Below are 21,751 nucleotides of genomic sequence, written 5' to 3' on the forward strand. Positions count from 1 at the left end.
GCCTACCTTCTTCTCTCCTTACAATAAATGATGTCACCACTTTTCTTAAAAAGTAAATTTAATTGTTCCTGACTGCAGTTCCTCCTTGCTTCCAAGTTTGACAGTGACGCTCTACTGACTGTAGAAACAGACGCTGAATTGTTTGCATAAAGTTGCAAAAGTAGAATCTAAAAAATAACAATTTATTCCACTGAAGTCAATAAAAAAGCATGGGGAAACATTTTATTAATATAAATAAATATGCTTAACCTTATTTAAAAATATTTTTTATATCTTTTAAAAATAGATTACATTTTATTGTTTTCTATGAATATTTCCATTAAAGGTAATAATTATACTAAAACATTTAATACAAATAAACTTGATGTGTTTTTAAAAATCATAATTACAATACTATAAAGGTATTTTACTTTTTTGTTTAGAAAAATAATTTTCCTGCTGGACATTTAAAAAAAATGATGTATCACCTTGTGTTTTTTACTTTTTTTTTCAAATATATTTTTTAATGTTTTCTAATACTTCTTTATGGTTTATATCTTTTTGTTGTTTCACACAATACAAACATCATCCACCTACATCCAATGGCAGGTGGAAAAACAGAATGACATGAACTATAAAATAACTAGGGGAAAAAGACCTCTGAGAGAAAAGGTAGAAAGAATAGGACGAATGATGACCAATATGACGCATGAAAATGTCAGAAGAAACATTGGTGGGCAGTAAAAGGAGCAGGGTAATGCAGGGAATATGTATTGTATCTTGCCTAAGCGCTCGCCTGTCAGCAAGCCATTGTGATTCTGGTGTGTAAGACGGAGGAGCGGCAGATATCTCCCAGAATTTGTCGAACAGTATAGTATGGACGGTCCCCACCTCCTATCAAACCACGGTAACCTTTTGGATACCGCAGCCATCAGTTTCACTATCCCTATGAGAGCCCACAGCTTGTATAGCCAGTCCAACTTAAAAGGGGCTGTTTCAGAGCCCCATCGGGCTAGTAGTGCTTGCTAGTTGGCTCCCAGTGTGAGCATAATGGCTCTCCCTCTTACTGATTTGAGGGGGTACATTACAGGGGTTAGGTAGGCCTAGCAGAATAGAGCTAGGGAATCTGAGGACGTCAGTGTCAAACATGGCATCCGTCGCTGATAACACCTCTGTCCAGTAGTGAGTGATTTTAGGGCACTTCCAGAGAAGGTCGGTGAGCATACTGACCTGGCCACAGCTTTGCCAACAGCTGTTCTCACCCCCTGTTTTCCACCTGGCCACCCACGCCAGGGTATAGTACCAGTAGTGCGCTATTTTGAGGATCATTTCCTTACAAGAGGTGCTGAGAGCAGAGGCGCGGGCTCGGTAGAGGATATCATTCCATTCTTTAACCGTGAATGGGCGTTCACATTCCTCCTCGCAGCAGCATTGTGCAGTAGATTTCTGGAGTGAAGTGGGAGTATTCAGGAACGTATAAATTTCGGACAAGAGGCGCTAATCAGATGAGCGAGTAAGCAACCATTTCTCAAGCGGTGTAAGAGGGTGACTCGCATGCATGTGAATATGCAGTTGGTTGACCCAGTGGCGCATGGCTGTGTATTGCCAAAGAGCAGAAGATGGAATACCAAAAGCAGATGGAATCTGAGGGCAGTCCATAATGCCATAAAGAAGTCTCCAACACGTTTGTAGTTGGAGTCTTGGCATCAGACAAAGGAAGAGCCATGTAGTGCGGGAGGAAAGTCTGGGTTCTGTATAATTGGGGTTTGTGGGGAGATAGGGATGGCTAACTTCTGCATCATTTGTACTTTATCCCAAGCCCCTAATGTAGCTCAGAGGATGGGAGAAATGTATACTCCTGCTGGCCGGTGTCATTTCAGGAGCCATGGCACATTCCAGATATGAATGCCTGCCACTGCTCAATCAATAAAGCACCAGTGTTTTTCAGTATGTGGCTGCGACCACTCCACTATATACCGGTATTGAGCCGCTAGATAATAAAGTAACAGATGTGGGATGCGCAGTCTCCCTGTTGGTTGAGAAAGATAGGTTTCACTTCTCACCATTCTCACCCTTTTCCCATCCCATGTAAAGCCCTCAATGAGGTGTTATAGTTTAATAAGTATCGGGGGAGGGGTCGGTGGCAGTGTCTGCATTATGGAAAAGATTTTGGCTAGTAACATCATCTTAACCGGTGCCAGTAGCCCCAACCATGAGAGATGCCACATAGACAGGTCAGCGCGCATGGTTGTCAAAATCCTCGCATAATTGTAATTAACTGTGTGTCCGACGGTGGAGTGGATCTGCAGGCCCAGATAGGTTATTCCTTGATGGGACCAAGTAAATGGAAACTGACTTTCAAGGAGTGACTATTCCTGCTTTGGAATAGAGACATATGAAGTCAAGGACTTCTGCAAATTAGTTTTAAATTCAGAGACATGGTCGAATATACTGAGTTTGTGCACCACTGCAGGCAAGGAAACTCCCCGGTTTGGGAAGGTTATAGCAGAATGTCATCTGCATATAATACCACCTTATGTTCCATGCTGCCCATGGGGATCCCAGATATGAGTGGGTTTCCACGTATCTGTTCAGCAAAAGGCTCCATGTAGAGGGCAAAGAGTAGGGGGATAGTGGGCAACCTTGGCAAGCGCCACTGTAGACATTGAAAGGTTGGGACATAAGTCAATTTACTCTCACCACCGCTTTCGGAGAGGTATAGTTACAAGGAATATATATATATATTATAGAACACAAAAGAGAGTTATGGGAGTAATACTATCCCACACATACTCCCACGATAAATCTACATATCCTTAAACCCATTGCGAATTTGGGGTCCAAGACTGAGGCGCTTCAGCACCAACCGCAGGTAGGGCCAATGCACCCAGTTGAAGGCCTTCTCCGCATCAATTGATAGGAGAAGAGCCGGGATGTTAGTGCATCGTGTCTTGTCTAGGAGATGGCAGGTACGTTTTATGCTGTCACTGCACCCCCTTTCGGGGATAAATCCAGTTTGATCAGGGTCTAACAACCCTGCGTATGAGGGACAAGCCTGTGCGCCAAGATCCGGATGCACATCTTAACATCCACGTTCAACAACAAGATGGGACGGTAGCAGAAACAATACTTAGGGTCTTTGCCCCGGCTTAGGCAGTACTGTGATTGAGGCCAGTTGCATGGTATCCATTAGGGTGCCAACTCTGCTGAAGGAATTGTAAAAAGGTGCTAAAACGGGAGCCAATAGCTTCCCAAATGTCTTTTAAAGGTTAGAGCCATAGCCATCTAGGCCAAGGGTTTTACCAGGCGCTGAATAGCCATCAAGACTTCATTTACTGTGATAACCTGATCTATAAGGGAAGCTTCTCCGTAAGGGATGACAGTTGGAGGGGTGTGGTCCAGATATGCTACAGTGTTCGCATCCTCGAGCTCCTCTGCCAAACATAGTTCGGCATAGAACTGCTCAAGGTCCTGCACTATTTGGTCATCACACAAATGAGTGGTATGGTGAGAGCCTATGATCTCTTCCCCTCCATCCCTGATCTCCATTGAACATAATCTGTGAGCCAGCAGGTTCCCCGTCTTATTCCCTCCCACGTAAATATCTCTGTTTAGTGCACAATATTGCATACTCCACTCTAGTAATATGTAAAGCTTTTAGCTGTTCCTGTGCTGCCATAAGCTGACGTCTTTTTGTAAATAAGCCTGTACGTATATGTATATCTTTCAGTTCCTTTACAGTAGATTCTAATTGGGTGCGTTTATGCGGTCTATTTTTTTTAAGGCGTGCTGCTAGGGTTGTAAAATGACCCCTCAGAATAGACTTTATTGTGTCCCATAAAAGCGCAATATGGGTGGTCGGTGTATCATTCGTGGCTAAAAAAGAGGTGATAGCAGCCGACAATTCGGTAACATTATTCTCATACATTAAGGGTTTGGAGTTTAGACGCCATGTGTGGGAAGATGGCGGGCGGCTTGAGAGGGCATACCTTAAGGTAACGGAAGAGTGGTCAGAGAGTGGCAGCTGCACCTATCTCTACAGACCTTGTGGTCTTAGTGATGCGTGGAGTCATAAGAAAAAGATCAATCCAGGCATATGTTTGGTGAGCAGAAGAATAAAAGGTGTAATCTTTAGCAACTGGGTGTCATAAGCGCCACAAATCCACCAAACCCATCTCAGCCAGCCATTTTTTGCAAGACGGTGTGAGATCCCCAGTCTGCCCATATGTTGTATGGATCTATCCTTAGCTGCATCAGGGGCAATATTAAAATTCCTGCCTATAATGATATCTGAGTCACGTAAGTCAAGGACCCTGCCCGTGGCTTCTGTCAGGAAGGTTTCTTGGCAATCATTAGGGGCATAGATGTTTGCTAAAGTACACGAGTGTCCCTGTGTGTCTACCCTCAAAGATAATAGGTGTCAAGCTATTTCAGTCTGTGTTTGTATTATCTCCTTTGGAAATGAGAGCCTAGTAGGATTGCCACCCCTGTCTTTTTCTTTTGTCCAGATGAAAAGTATTTGCGGTCGAACCACCTGGAGCGTAAACGCTTCCAATCGCTTTTGAGAAGGTGGGTTTCTTGTATAAGACAGATATCGCACTTGGCATCTTTGAGAAGTGCTAGCAACGCAAGATGTTTCCCTGGTGAAGTTAGACCTCTGACATACAGGCGAAGGATGTTAGGCATTGCACAATGTATTGAAGAAAGGCCATGAGAGGCAGAGAGTGGTCTGTCATGAATTGCCCCCCAGTGAAGTATAGTGAAGTGCACCGCCAACCGTGTATGCGCAGAGGGCATAGGCCATAAAAACGGTGTCTTCCATGTCGACGGCAGCACCAGCAGCAATCTACCATCGTGTCGGGGTCTAGGAGCTCTGCCGCCCACCTAACTTGCCAGTATTAGTAGGCAGGCATGTCGGTCCCTGTTTCTTACAATGTCTACGGCATGTGGAGAGTATCAATGAGCCTGAAGGACCCAGCGTCTGCTGGGGTTGTAGGGTCTGTCACACATTGGTCACACAAAGCTTTCAATGTTCACTATCTGGCTCGGATGCTCTGTCTCATTGATGAAGGTTTTGGAGCAGGGCCTCCCGGCCCTCTCGGCTCTCAGTCTCTGATGGTTTGCGAAGTTTCATCTTGGAAGAGCAAGAGTGTCTATTTTCATCAGGTAACGTGCCTCAGCCATTGTACGAATGATCCGAGTTTCATTGCCCCAAGTAAACTGGATGTGGAATGGGTGCCCCATGTATATCGAATGCCCTTATCTCGCAGGGACTCAGTCAGTTGGCGGAGCGCTTTGCAGCATTGCAGTGTTATTGGCAATAAGTTGTGAAATAGACCTATTTTTGTGCCTTGAAAGTCAATAGAATTCTGTTCACGCACCTCAGTCAAAATGACCTCCTTTTGTTTGTAATAGTTGAGGCAGGTGAGTATGTCCTAAGGATGTCCCAGGGAACGGGCAGGCCGGCTGGCTCTGTGAGTATGGTCAAGGACAATATCCTGGCCTGTAAGCCCTGGCACAACATGACGGAACAGGCGTGTCACATATTCTTCCAGCAATCCAGACACCGCCCGTAGGGGAACTCCTTTGATGCGAATGTTGGATCTCCTAGAGGGATTTTACAAATCTTCGAGTTGATAGCATAATTCCATATTGGTGTCTCTCAGATTCAGTAGTTCTTTATTATGGACCTCAATCTCCTCTTCACAAGCAACATTGGATTGTTTAATGGTGTCCACCCTCTGTCCAAGGTCATCAATCTCCCTTCGCAGGTCTTTGACCCCAGCTGCTATGTCATTTTTGAGTTCAGCAGTGTCCTTCCTTAAAGTCCTAAACAAACCCTCCAGAAACGAATTTGTGATTGGAGCATCTCAATTTCGAACACCTTCCACGGTCCTCTCCATCTCATGTTTGCCCATCTGGGTTCGGCTTCTTCGGTTGTGGTTTAGTAAACAGGTCTTTCAATGAGGCATCTTTTTTGGAGTGTTTGTGGGTAGCCATGACAAAAGGTAAAGTCTTGCTGTACGTAGCTACAAAAGCATGAGCAATGCAAAGGCTGGGACCCCCAGACCTCGTGGTGCACTACAAGAGTCAAGATGGACGTTCAGGAGGATGTCCAAGGGTCGAAGTCAAGCCTAGTGAGTCTCAAGGGACGGCGGGCAGTGCATTGGGGTGAGTTTGCCTTGAAACACACTGTCTCTGTCACTCAATCACAGTAGCGTTGACAGTCTATATGTTGGCCAGGAGGGTGTGTGATGTAGTGTTGGGGTTATATAGGCAAGGGAGCAAGGCCCTTAGTGGCAACTGTGGGCCCCCCATGTCCCCAGAACCAGACAGCAAGACTCAGGTGCAACTCAGCGCGGGAGACTGAAGGGCAGGAGGGTGAGGCCAGTGAGATTCAGTCCATGTGGGAGACAGTAACAGCTCCCTTCAGTCTCAGCCATTTCCTACGTGCCTATGGTCTAGTCTCCAGCGATGCCTACCAGCGCTGGTCTCTCTGGAGGGACAATTCTGTGGCAAAGGTGCAGGGACATGATATGGGTGCGGGCTTAGCTTGCGGGAGTACGCAGTGAATTTAGCAGCTCGCCCTGGTAATCTTGCCCCAACATGTACCTCCTCACGGGGAACCAGAGTCGCTGGCCATTAGCGGTAATCAGCCTGCAGGGTATGGTACATGCTTCGCACGCAGAGCCACGAACGAGTTATCGGCACGAACGGGGAAGCTGCTTATTAAAAAGAAAAACTAACCGCCACAAATGAGACAGACATCCAACTGCATGGTGCCATTACCGTTTGATTTAATCAGAAACGGTAGGATAATACTAATAACCAAATAAATAATTTGGCCTGATGGTTTTATACAACATGAGGCTTTGTTGATTTAAGGAAGTGGAGCCAGTGTCCTTCGACTGTCCTGAAGAGGCCACAAGTTTAAAGGCCGAAACGCGTCAACACTTTCCTTGCGGGATCAAGGGTGTATAAATAACGAACAGAGAGTGTAAATATTGTATAAGCACAAGATAAACACCTTAAAAGATGTTTAGGTGTGTGTAGATGAGTGCTAACCCCTTGGTCACCCTAAGTAGACAGGGTCACAATGAGATTTGTACCAGAGTGACCTGGATGAGTTATTTCGTTGGGCATTTCCCATTTGTATGTATTGTTTATGTTTAGTTGTAAATACTTGTATAGTACACTTTATGTTATAATTTCTTGATTTGATTTGTTTATAATTTCTTGATTTGACTTGTGATAATTGGAGGCTGTTTTATATATGTTCTCATGATGAAGTATACATTGCTATTTTTGTAAATAAATGAATTAATACATATAAGGGAAAGTAATTGAACCTAGTAACCAAAAGTGAATTCATTGGTTGGTTGAATTAATGTTTAGATTCGTTCCTGCCTGCTATTTTTTGTGAATATGTTCTGATAGTACCCTAAGCAGGGTGGGATGAAAGGGTACTCCCCTTTTTTCTTGTAATTGCAGGGTACGTTTGGGCGCAGGATGAGCCCGCGCTGCCAGATCTGATACACCTCCCAGTGGTGAAGGTGGGCATCAGCAGAGGCCGGGATTGGCGAGCCACATCAGTCCTTCCAGCTGCAGTGCCTCCTCTCGTCTAGCCGGCGGGGCATCAGTGTTGGGCTCAGGGGCCACCGGGCCTGCCCACGCATGATGCCATCCTTCACTGCAGGCACGTAGTGCGTTGTTGCCCCAGCATTCCAAGGTGGCTGGACTCATTGCTCGGCCCGGGGCCTACATCAGCGCCATCTTATTCGCACTGTGGCCCAGATCGCTGCGATGATGTGTGCCCCAAGCTCCACACCGAATTTTTATCCCGCGGTGGAGCTGGTGCAGGGCTTAAGGGACTCCGGGGAACACGACAACCACCTCAGACCCAGGTAGCGGTGAAGGAGCTCCGGGAAAGTGCTCCTACTTCGGCGTCATTTTGGACGCGCCCCTATAATAGTTATTTCAATTAATATTCAGGTATCATAGTTGATACCTGAGTACTAATACACTTCCACATCCAGTCCTCCTACATCCGTTAAATTCCCGCTCCTAAAACTTTATTTTGATATTTTTAAATAAATGTGCATGAATTATTTTAAAAATATTAAAATTATTTAAAAGGATTACATATTTAATACTCAGGTGTCACAGTCGATACCAGAGTATTAATAACCTTCCCCACCCATTACCCCTGTATCCCTTATATCCTGCTCTTAATCTTTATTTTGATATTTTTAAATGAACTTAGGCATTTTTTAAAAACAAAATTAAAATTAATTTGAAATGTAGTACATATTTAATAATCAGGTATCACAGTTGATACCTGAGTATTAATACACTTCCTCACCCATTACTTTTATACCCCTTACGCCCCACTTCTAAATGAATTTGCATAATTTCTTAACAATATTAAAATGTATTTGAAATTGACTAAATATTTAATTTGCAGGTATCACAGTTGAGGCCTGAGTATTAATACACGTTCTCACCCTTTACCCCTACATCCCTTGCATCCGGCTCCTAAAACTTTATTTTGCTATTTTTAAATTTTAAATTAATTTGCATAAATTGTTAAAAAAAATATTGACATTCATTTTGAATGGATAACGTATTTGATACTCAGGTATCACAGTTGATACCTTAGTATTAATTCACTTTCACACTCATTACCCCAATATCCCTCACGCCCCACTCCTAAAATTACATTCAAATTATTTATATATGATATAAATTGTGTATATATGTACATGTAACCCTTCGGCTGCCAGGCCTTTTCCCCCTCCTGTGCCAAGCCTTTTTTTTGGCTATTTGGGGTAGTTCGCGATTAGGTCCTTGTAACTTTTTCTCCACAGAAGCCATCCATGTCAAATTTGCGTCTTTTTTTCCCAACATTCTGGGGATTCCAAAGGTACCCAGAGTTTGTGCGTTCCTTTGAAGGAGACCAGGAAATTAGCCAAAATACAGCTAAAACGTTAGTTTTTGGGGAAAAATGAGAAAAAGTTCTGTAGAAGAAAGCATCTGTTTTTTTCCTCCGCAAATGGAATCAACAAAGAGTTTGTGGTGCAAAAATCACCATCTTTCCAGCTTTCAGGAACAGGCAGACATCAATCAGAAAACCACATTTCTCAACACAGTTTTTATATTTTACTGGGGCATACCCCATTTTACTATTTTTTGTGCTTTCAGTCTCCTTCCAGTTAGTGACAGAAATGGGTGTAAAACCAATGGGGGATCCTGGGCAGTTAAACAGCACTGAAAATTAGACAGAATTATGAATTCAGTAAGGGGTCAAATGTGTAGATCCATCAAGGTTTTCCTATAGAAAGTAAGATTTGAAATAAAAAATGACATTTTTCTATTGAAAACGGACATGTTTTTTGCAAAGTGCCTAGCTGTGGATTTTGGGCGGTAGCTCCACCGGCACTTAGGGAAGCCTACTACCTGTACATATTTTTAAAACTAGACACCTAGGGAAACCTAGAATAGAGTGACTTGTGGAGCTCTCACCAGGTTCTATTACCCAGAATCCTTTGCAAATCTCAAAACCTTGCCAAAAAAACACTTTTTCCTCACATTTCACTGATGGAAAATTCTGGAATCTGAGGGGTGCAACAAACTTCCTTCCATCCACCACTCCCCCAAGTCTCTCAATAAAAATGGTACCGCAATTGTGTGGGTAGACCTAGTGCAGGCAACAGAAAATGTTCCAAATCACAACGTGGACACAGAACATTTTTCTAATGAAAACGGACCTGTTTTTTGCAAAGTGCCTAGCTGTGGATTTTGGCCTCTAGCTCAGTCGGCAAGTAGGGAAACCCAGCAAACCCATACATTTTTCTAAACTAGCCACGTTGGGAAATCCAGAATGGGGTGACTTGTGGGCCTCCAACCATGTTCTGTCACCCAGAATCCTTTGCAAGCCTCAAAATTTGTCTAAAAAACACATTTTCCTCACATTTCAATGCTGCAAAGTTCTGGAATCTGAGGGGAGCCACAAACTTCCTTCCACCCAACATTTACCCCTAGTCTCTCAATAAAAATGGTACCTCACTTGTGTGGGTAGGCCTAGTGCCCGTGACAGGAAAGGGCCCAAAACACAACATGGACACATCAACATCAAAATTATCTATTAAAAAACTGTTTTTACAAGGGGGCATCTGCGTTTGAAGTCCTGGGCTCGGCAGCCATCTAGGGAAACCTATCAAACCAAGACATTTCTGAAAACTAGACACCGAAGGGAGTTCAGGGAGGTGTGACTTGCATGGACTCTCCAGAATTCCCTGAAAACCTCATACTTAGCTAAAACATTACATTGTCCTCATATTTCTGTGTGGGATCACTGCACCGGCACACAATTCCTATCACCCAGCATTCCCTCAGTTTCCTGATAAAAATGATACCTCACTTGTGTAGGTGACCTAAGTGCCTGTGACAGGGAAGGGCCAAAAACATGTAGAAGTTCAGGGGGAACCAAAGCAGGTCCACAAGGGCAGTTTTTTCCCAAATGTTTTTAGGCTGACAAGTGTGGCAGACCTTTTATCGGTATGGATGTGACAATGCTGGGTGGTAGGAATTTTGTGCATTCCTGCAGATTCCAGAACGTTCCATCACAAAAATGTAGGGTAAATGTATGATTTCAAGCAAAGTCGGAGGTTTGCAAGGCCTTGTGGGTAGGGAAATGGTGTGGGATGCATGTGAAGCATACCAGCCTGGACTCAACTAGATGTTTCGTTTTCAGATGTGTCTAAGTCTGGTAGGTTTTTCTAGGAGGCAGCGTACCAAAGTCCAAAAAGTGCAGCCGCTCACCATTCCAAGTGGGACGATATTGGGAGTTAGCCAAGCTCTCTTGGCCTATATGTAAAATCAAAACCCAAAAGAGTCAAATGTCCTCTTGCTTGCCATTGGGATGAAATGCTTTAGTTTGTAGGGGGGGCTGAAAGACTGTTACCCTCTTCAGTTGGGGTGGGCGGTGCTACCCTCTGTTTTAAAAAATAAATAAAAATCTTCCCTGGCGTCTAGTGGGCTTTCTGCCCCCTTGGGGGCAGATGGGCCATATAAAAAATATGCAGATCTGCCCCTGAGGTGGCAGAAATGGCCAAAATTAATGCTCACCCCCAAAGGGGAGTGGCCCTTGCCCAAGGGGCCGTCCCGCCCAAACAAAGCACACACACACACACACACACATACACAACTATCCCTGGTGCCTAAGTGGTTTCGCCCCCCTTTAGGCCTCATGGGTGTAATAAACATAGGCCGATTTGCCCCCAAGAGGAGCTGAAGTGTCCAACAGTAATGTGCCCCCGTGGGGAGCGACCCTTACCCAAGGGGCCATCCCCCCAAAAAAAACACACACGCACATACACAACAATCCCTGGTGCCTAAGTGGTTTCTGCCCCCCTTGGGGGCTGATGGGCCTAAATAGGCCAATCTGCCCCCAAGGAGGTCAGAAATGGCCATGGGTAATGTGCCACCATGGGGAGCGACCCTTGCCCAAAGGGCCGCCCCCTCCAAACAAAACACACAACAATCCCTGGTGCCTAAGTGGTTTCTGTCCCCATGGGGGGCTGATGGGTCTGATAAAAATAGTCTGATCTGCCCCCAAGGGTGGCAGAAATGGCCAACAGTAATGTGCCCTCATGAGGAGTGACCCTTGCTCAAGGCCCCCCCCTAACAAAACACACACACACAACAATCCCTGGTGCCTAAGTGGTTTCTGGGCCTAATAAAAACAGGCTAATCTGCACCAAGGGGGGCAGAAATGGCCTAAAGTATAATGCCCCCATGAGGAGCGACTCTTTCCTAAGTGGCCGAGCCCCTTAAGTAAAATAAACAAAACAAATATATATATCCCTGGTGTCTAGTGTGTTTTTGCCCCCATTGGTGGCAGATCGCTCTAAAAATGTGGCTGATCTGCCCCCAAGAGGGGTCAGAAACAGCCTAAACATATTGCCCCCAAGGGGGGGGCGACCCCTGTCAAAGGGGCCTACCCCAGTCACCAAAATAATTTTATAAATAAATCCCTAGTGTCTTGTGGGTTTCGGTGTTAAAAATGGCCAATCTGCCACCAAAGGAGGCAGAAACAGCCAACATAATGCTCCCCAAATAATAAAACATTTAGAGAAAAAACAAACTCCCTGGTGTCTAGAGACATCGAAGGAAAGGAAAAGCCTTTTCTTTCTCCCAATGCCTCTCTGACCTCCCCCTCCAGGAGGAGAAACTAATCAGTTTCTCCGAGAGACACGCTGGCAGCTATGCTTCCAGCTCGTCGGGACGACCTTTGATGATCTCAGCATGTTGTGCGCTCCCCCCGTGGGTCAGTGCCAGGACATAACCAATACGTCCATGACACAGAAGCAGTTAAAATACATAAACGTAGAAAAATAAACACCAACACTTACATATACTTACCAATGTGTGTGGTAAAGGCATGTACTGTAAAGGAATTCATGGTAAAGGCATATGCGTGGTAAAGGCATGCATGGTAAGGGGGTATGAGTGGTAAAGACTGCGTGGTAATAGCACTTCATGTTAAAGACTGTGTGGTAACAGATATTTCCCCATCGCATATAAATAAACAGGACTGTCCTATCTTTTTACGTGCAAAGACCACACGTAAACATATTATTAGAAACATGCCTTTGTGAATAACAATCTTAAATTTACGCAAAAGTGTAATTTTACCTTTGTGAATCAGGCCCTTTATGCCCTTTTTAGGCTGAGCCTGTGACAGGGCTCTAGCTTGCTAGACATACTGTTTACTGTAAAGGGCTTCGAGCCCACCCCTTCCTTACCATTTACTGGCTTCAGTATCACTCTTTTTTGCAGTTTTCAAATTGGTCAGTACATGCCAAACGTAACTTTGGTTCCTTTCTGCGGAGCATGGATGGAGCACAGATTGATTTAACTTTATTAGTGCCTGTCCACTGCTCATGTTTTGATTAAGATACTATTTCTTCTTTCCCCTCCCACCCATCCCTTCTTCTTGAACAGCCCAGCTTGATGCTTGCACACTGCTCCCCGCACCTCCCTCATGTTACCTTTCCCCTCTCCCATTGTTGCTACTCCAACCCTCCCCCGACCACACCTCCCTCATGTCGCTTGTCCCTCCACCCCCTGCTTTTTTAACATATGGCACAGCAAGGGTGCTGCTCTGCAACATGGCTTTAAAAAGTGCTATGACCAATGCTTGGTGCATCATATCGCTTTTTTTCTTGACTTTGAACCATGTTTTTGTTGTCTAGAAAAAAATGGTCATGGGCACGATCTATTGACTTTGCCAATGCTTGTTGGTGTAAGCTACTCCACCTTGGCCTTTCCTCAGACCTTTCTTGGATACAATCAGGAATATGCACTTTGTATCTATTGCCATTAGCATGGCGGTCTATAGAAGCACATTTGCAGTCTTCTCAACTCGACCGCCACCATTTTGTTAAGTACTCTCTACATACACCAGCTGAATTATTAACCTGACTGTAAGGCATCTGTTATTTATTATGCTTTCAAATAAATGTTGGATCTGTAGTCACCTTAACCTAGCCTTTAACTAGGATTCTTATCCCTGTCTGATGGAAGTCCATTACGATTAAAGGCAGTGCACTACAAATTAAAGTGCCTTTAAGAGTATTACTGTGCAGACAGCCACCTTGGTCAGTGAGATGGGGGATGTGAGCTTTAGATTTCCCAGCAATCACACTGACATTAATGTTACATAAATTATATGACAAGCAGGGCTCATGAAAGGGGCTTCAGGGCCAGTGGAAAGGGAGAGGATTCTGGATTGATAGGGGTACAAAGTAAAAGAAAACACAATATTTTGTAAAATAACAAACCGTTTGAAAGACTTTTAAGAAAGACAAAGGGCCTGATCATGAATTTGGTGGTTGGTGCACCACTGTGGCAGTGGCAGCGGTCCGATCTCCATCGACTTGGGGGGTCAGACCACAGTATTATGATGTTGGTGATCGAATACAGCAAAGATCGCTGAGGTCCCGTCAGCACTGCTAGGCAGTGTGGACCACCGCGGTGATGAGGCAGGACAAACAGGCCTACAGAGCCAGTTTTTCTGCCGTACACATTATCATGTTGCACACCTCCAAAGTGACCGTGGCGGTCCAACCACCAAGTTCCAGCAGGCTGAAATGAAGAGTCTAGAAGAAGCAACTCACTCGCAGGCAGCATTACACGAACTGTGCCGCCTTGGAGCCCATCACACACGTCCTGCCGCTTTTGATGCTCATTGAAGGTGCCCAAAATACACGCAATCGCAGATGCAACCGACAGTAAGAACACACACCTAACTGTGTCTTTAAGCTCAACAACAGATTTTTACGTCGTCATCCATATGATATGGGGCTTGCGCTATGGGCACCAAGTGCATGTGTCATTGTGTCCATAGTCGGAGTCATTCGCAAAGAGTGACACATTCACAGCCATCAAACGCCCCATTTGGGCATGTCACTGACACTGAACCACCACACTCCACAAAAACACACGTCTGCCCATCTCAGGCACAAGGACATTGAAGTGTACAGAACATTGCGTCACACAACAGCAACACCACAGCAACATCACACATTACTCAATTAACACCCAGACATTGATCACATGCCATGGACTGTCATCAGATTGAAGACACATATGTATGGATGTGTCAATTAGCCCACATACCGCCCCATGAAACAGTCCACATTGCAACACAATGGAAGGTCAATGGGATGCACAATAGTTTGAGAGACAAATATCCAAAGCTCACAGTGCAATCAATACCTGCACAATAGGGATGGGGCATCAGGAACACTCCTGGAAAGTTGTTGTCCTGGAGACATTACACTTTGCACATACCCCTAAAACAACATTTGCACAAGAACTGGCCCTTCATGTATGTTAGGAAAAAACAACAGTAGAGCCAAGAGACATACCTATCTGCATAGTGTGTAAGTGCAAACCAAGAAAACATATACAACAATAACAGCATGGGCCATACATCTAGATGAGGTAGGTGCAAGTAACACACATCAAAATGACCACATACTCAGTCAAATGCAAAGGAAGCTAGCACAATTGAACAACCTGCATGTGTTGACAAACAAACCTTTAGCGTCCACACAAAAGACGACTGTAGCCATACAACACAAATTACTCAGAAACAACATAAAGGTATAAAATTAATCGCAGGACACGTGTACCCAAAAAAACAACAACGTTTATTCTATCCAAATGATTTGGAACAAAGGCCATTGGCCAGTCCAGATATGTCCATGCACATTACTGTGCCCACACTTGACTCCAGTCACTGCCAGAGAACCTCCACAGGAAGGGGCATCAAGTGGGCAGGCAGGCACCTCAGGGAACATCCTTGGGTGGGGTGGTGTGGGGTCATATTAGGGATGGGTGAGTTCAGTTTTGGGTGTGGGAGGGGGTCTTTTTCTTTAGAGGGTTGGGCTTCTTCTTTGGGTAGTGGGATGGGTGTTTGCAGGGGGTGCAGGTGAGACAGTGGAGGGCTTGGATGTGGAAGGGATGGGGTTGGATGTAGGTGGGGGCCTTTTGGGTTTGGGAGGAGATTTAAAGGGAAAAGGGCAAGCTCAAAAAGGAAACTCTCTTTTATAAAACGGGTAGGGCCATCGTTGGGGTTAGGGATTTGGAAGGTGAGGGAGTGGCCATCTTGTGTGTGGGTGTAGATGCCTAGGGTGTGTGCATGTTAGGTATGCTTCTGTTTGGGTGGTGTCTGTTGCCTGTGTGAGTGTGGGCATTCATGTGTCTGGGCTGGGAGGTGGAAGTGCTGGCTGATGTGGGAGTGGTGGATGTGTGTGTCTGTTGGGGTGGTGTCTGTGGGTATAGTGTATTTTATGGATGTGTCTGTGTGTGTTGGTGCCTAGGGGTATGGCTAATGTAGTAGATGTGTCTGTGAGTGTTGTGATGATGTCTGGGGGTATGGTGTCTGAGGTGTTCAGATCTGTGGATTGCGAGCTGTTGTCTAGGTGTATGGTCGGTGTGGTGGACATGTCACTGGTCACTGGTTTTTGTGGTGGTGTCTGTGGGTATGTTGGATGTGTTTTGTGGTTTGGTGGGGGTGGTGGGGGTGTCTGGTGAAGTGGTGGCTAATGTGGCATTTGTGGGTGAATGGTGAGTTTCAGCATGCTGGTGTGTCTTGTGGTGTTTGTGTCGATGTGTGCTGCTTGTGTGTGTTGAGGTGGGTGTGTGCAAATGTGCCTGTGTGCTTCGGAAAAGTACGGGAATAGGGGATTTGGATTGGGAAGAGGGAGGTGGAGGGGGGAGGAATATGGGGGAGACTGACTGCCATCAGTGAGGAGGCCTGAGCCTGAAAAGATCTCTATGGGCCAGACATGGCAGTATGAATGCCTTCCAGGAAAGCATTATTCTTCTCAAGTTTGCTGGCCAGCCCCTGGATGGCATTCACAATGGCAGTCTGCTCCACAGAGATACTCCTCAGGAGGTCAATAGCCTCTTCACTCAGGGCAGCAAGTGTAACAGGGGCAGGGGCTGAGGTGCCTGTGGCAAAGGAGACGCCCACCCTCTTGGGTGAGCGGGCACAGCCAACTGGGTGGGGAGCAACAGGGAGGGTGGTGATTGAACTGGGGTGGTAGAGAAAGATGGTACAGGAGCAGGTCCTGATGGGTCCGTTACCACTAGGGAGTGGCCACTGGATGTAGAATCCGATGATGACGAGGTTGATCCTGTCTCCTCCATGGCATTCCCCTCACCCTCCGGGCTCCTGGGTCCCTCTGTGTTGGTGGTGTCATTACTGGAGGTACCGTGGCCCAATGCTTCCTCATTTGTTTGTGCCCTGTCTCCTTTGCTTGCCTGGGCTCAGGCTGCAAAGCCAAAGAGGAAAAGGTCACCACATGTTCTTGATCACACTTGAACAAGCAAACATTATCATGACATCAATTAGGCCCCAGCAACAAACTACATCAAAGTGCCTCCTACATGTACCATACCATATGCGTGCATGCTGTCTGAACTGCCAGCAGTTGCCCACAGGAAAATCAGGACCTCAGACAACTACAGTTGCATGGCTGAAGTTGTGCAATCCCAGTAATCATTGAACAAGTATACCACAACACCTTCAAAGCTTTGACTCATGGAGCATACCTCAGTTACCTGCTGTCATGCAATGGTAGGCAAATGGCAAGTTCATTCCTACAGATTCCACACAAGGTCATGCAGCCATCTATTTGTCACATACACTAGTGGTTCCCACCCTGTGGTCCGGGGACCCCTGAGGGTCAGCGAAGCGACTGCTTAGAAAATTTTATATTATTAACAGGTTAGGTCCCCAGCTTTCAGTAATGACTCATTGGGGGTCCCCAGATTCCAATATTTATTCAGTGTGAGTCCCCAGGTTCCACTAATGATAAAATGGGGGTCCACAGAAGTCAAAATGTTGGGAACCACTGACATACACAATAACATAGCAAGGAGAAATGATGCTCCAAAATCCTGGCATGTTGCTAACAGAAGTAGAGTATCCAGAAGAAGGTGTCATGGAAATACTCATGTCACAGTGGAAACATGTCAGCAATGCACATTTCACCAGGTATAATTTGTCCAAAAGGAGGCATGAAGGTAGTACTGATGTTGCTCAGATATAATACACATTTGGCATGGAAATGTACACTATTGACAAAATGTTCAAATTGTCAAGGAGATGTGTCTGTAAAATACACAACTAAATGAATATGCAAATCCCAGGAAAATCACCACTACTGTCTGGAACCCCTGCCGATGACATACTCCAATTGCCTCAGTAGAAGCCATCAGTCCTTTGTATGCTGGAGAGGTCCAGAGATTTGCAAGTAATTGTAGAAGGCCCTCAACATGTTGCTCAATGGGAAGCTACTTCATTGTCTCAGTTTTGGTCCTGCAAACCCAGATGTCTGTGGATGAAAGGTTGTACGCAACCAGATGTGATTCCAACATGACTGCAAGTCACTTCATGATGCATGCCAGCAGTCAGTTAACAAACCTTCCCCATTTCACACGTGAAGTGCACATTTCCACATGATGCCATACCAATGACATGGAAATGCACATTGTGCGTAAAAACTCAAGTCCTACCTGTCATGTCCCTCATTGTTACTGCAGTTGCACGTGCCAAATGACATGCAATGATGGGTGAGGGTGTGTGTGAGCCAACAATCAATGGTGACACACTCCTGTCTGTGGCACCACATGAAAGGTAGCCCCACTGCATATGACCTATTCCAAACACAAGTTGGCATGCACATTTATGTGAGGGAATACAGAAATCATCCCATGAATACAGGTAGACAATGCATGAAATAGCAGTGTACACATGTCTGTCAAAAGAGAAAGGGACACATGCTAACATGTAGGAACAAGAAATGTTGGCACCAATCATGGCACATAAATCATGTCAATGAACATTGTCCGAGGCAAAGTTTTGATCTGTAGCAATACACAAAGAACAATGTATGCTTTGTCACGTGTATGATGGCCACCTTCATATGACAGACAGTAGTGAGGCACAAGGACTCATCACACACTGAAGACAAGTGGCCTCTCGGGGACAGATTCCAAATTACTCACTTGAGCAGACACATGGCTGAGGACAGTGAACCATTGCTTCTTTTTCTTTGGGCTGTAACTCTGAGGAGTAGTGGTCTGTTGCGTGGAATTTAGACCCACTACCACAACAAATATTACTTGATTTAGCTATGTACGCAGCCATTCGTTGTCCTTGGAGAGCAATGTTTTGTGGATTGTACCCAATTGTGTCCTGTTTCTCTGAGGTAATAGGAAAGGCACATCAGTATGCACCACATTACATATCTACACAAACAGTTACTCTTCTAGTGTGTCACACATGGCCCATCCCCAATCATCAGGGGGAGATGTCAGAACCCAATACAACAACTTGGCTATATGACGGGTAGGAATATGCAGTGTACTCACCCCTTGTGGCTACTGTGGTTCCCTCAAACGCTCATCAAGGTCTGGGTACACCACCACCAGAATGTGGGCCATTGGGGAGGTCATGGTCCGCGGTGCGCCCTGCCCCCGTTGGTGGGACAGCCCCAGCTGGACCTCTGCAATTTTCCAGGCTCAGTGTCTCAGGTCCTCCCACCTCTTGCGATAGTGGGATCATTGCCGGATGTGGACCCCCAGGGTTTGCACCTTCTGGGCAATGGCTCTCCAAATCTTCTGATGGGTGTTTACCTTTATGGATGCAAGAGACAAATCAAATGATTATAAACACAAGTTTTTGCCCAAATGGTGTGTAGCATGCATGCCAGAAAAAACAAGCAACAAATTGTCAATTTGTCAATGTACCACAAGTGTAAAGCACACATGCTAATAGGTACAGGGACATGACTACACACTTTTGGATTCATCTGCAGACTAACCCAATACCCTGCTCATGGCCTACAATGACTAAGCAAGCCTTCTGACATCAGGTAGGCCATGCTCCAGCAACATGCACTGTAATGTGAGCCACAATGAAACACTAAATACCAATGTGGCTTCAGAAGGGTAAACTCCTTGGGCCCGACTGGACCAACACATTTACACACTAGAAGGTTGATTAATTCACACGTCCCCAGACTTCACCCTTACACTTGAGTGACAATGAAAGGGTTTGCATGGTGGGTACGGAAAGTGTTTTCCCTTTGCCTGTGAGGACATGTGACCTACCAAATGCTGGTTCATGCCACTTCAGGGTGGGTTTCTGTGGTATGTGCCTGTAGCACAAACCACTCCTTTGGACATAGGCATCTAAACTACAGAGTTGGCATTCAACATACAAAGGTATGCATTGTACAATTTCTGGTATGTAACCAAGCTACTGAGTCACATGCCATGGCCTCCCAGGAATCTGCACACTGTCTGCACTGTGGGTATGTCATTTGTGTACGAAGCCTGTACATGACAAATATGACGTCTTTGAAGGTAGCAACAGAGCTGTGGGAGAAAGGGACCTGACATGAGTCAAAGACACACATTTACAAAGGTGCAAAGTGTATATATGGACTACTTCTGGGATTTAGCTCAGTACCCATTCCTAATCTAGTCAATGGACTGAGGCATTCAGGGCAAGTTGTGCCACTAGAGCCTCATATTGGGCACATGACAGGATCTGCAGGTCTGCAGGGAGTGGGCACAGTGCCACAGTTGCGAAGCCACAGTGACTCTCCCACAACCTGGACAATTTGGGAGATACAATTAACAGGCCCCAGTCTCTGCAGGCTGTACATACAGAACCTACATGATGCACACATGTCCATCACTTCAATGCATGACAGTACATCATCTGGCCATCATCAATGTGGCTTGTGTGGCAACCTGAAGGGAAGGGTGAGTCATGACATACCTTCCAGACAAGAGTTTGGCAAGGCCAGATGTGGGGTGAAAAATCTGCGTCACAATACACATTACCAACAAGATCCTTAAATTACTCAGACAAGATGCATACACAGCTCACGCTGTCATGCACACACATGTTGTCTAACATGTACAGCCATCATAAACAAAGAAATATCATTAGATTGCAGTATCTCCAGCTCCTCTGGAGAGAAGGCAGGTGACCTTTCATCTGCTGGACGTGGCATGATTGCTCCTAGAGGCAGCACACAGCAGCTGAAGTGGTGGATTTGTTGCCAGCGACAATGTCAGGAGTTAAGTGACTGAATTTTCACAATGCGGTGTACACGCACGCCATGTATGCAGTCATCACCGCCGACGGACACAGCCATTGGGCCGTGACCTCCACAAGCAACAATGTTAGCATGTGGCAGTGTCTGCGCGGTTGGAACCGCCAACTGCACGGACGACTTCTGTCAGCGGAAGTGAGCGGTTCCTGATGTCCAGTTGAGTAGGCCAGGCATCCGCCATTTTGGTGGCTTGAAATGCTCTATATGGCCCTCTAAAATGCATCACAACAACAATGTAAGTTTCATATAATCAGAAACAACCTAAATCTGCCTTCTTGTGTAGGTCTGACTATACAATCACCACTGTAGTGTGTATCAGGGTACAGATGGCATATGACGGCCTTTCACGGTCCACCACCGCTGACAGCATTTTTGGCGGTCAGAAAATGCACATTTCGAGGGGCAATTGTGTAGCAGATAGTTGGGTGTCACCTGAATCCATGTTGTGGACACGTGTTGACAACCATGGGGCTCACATTTGACCAATGTGTACTTGCCAGCTGGGATGTGTGCTGGGTGTAATGTCTATTCAGTCAGAAATGCTTTGTCACATTATATTGCTGCTGTGGACACATTGACTAATGTTACAAATTATGGGGGTCATTACAACATTGGGGGTAAAAGGCGCTTACCACGGTGCAGAAGACCACCAACACACCGCCGCAGCCGCCCAATTCCGCCACAGTTATTATGACCCATAGCTCGGAATCCGCCAAAATGTAGACACCTTCACAAGACCGCTACACCAAAGGTCAGTGATAAACTGGCGATAACAAAACCGACACGCCAACAGGAATACGCCCACACTATCACGACCCACGAATCCATGTGGCGGTCTTTCAACCGCGGTATTCCATTGGTGCACCACACTGCGGGGCTCAAAATACACACACTCTTACAAAACACTACCACATTGGACAATTCCAAATAAACACACCTTATACACATACACACACCACTCACACACATCCAATACAATATAAAACACACACCCAGACTACTCCCATAAACCCCTACGACAAAAATTGCGACAGAAGGACAGAGAGAGACACCACGAGAAACAA

This window comes from Pleurodeles waltl, chromosome 8 (assembly GCF_031143425.1).
Source record: "Pleurodeles waltl isolate 20211129_DDA chromosome 8, aPleWal1.hap1.20221129, whole genome shotgun sequence".
Classification (NCBI taxonomy): Eukaryota; Metazoa; Chordata; class Amphibia; order Caudata; family Salamandridae; genus Pleurodeles; species Pleurodeles waltl.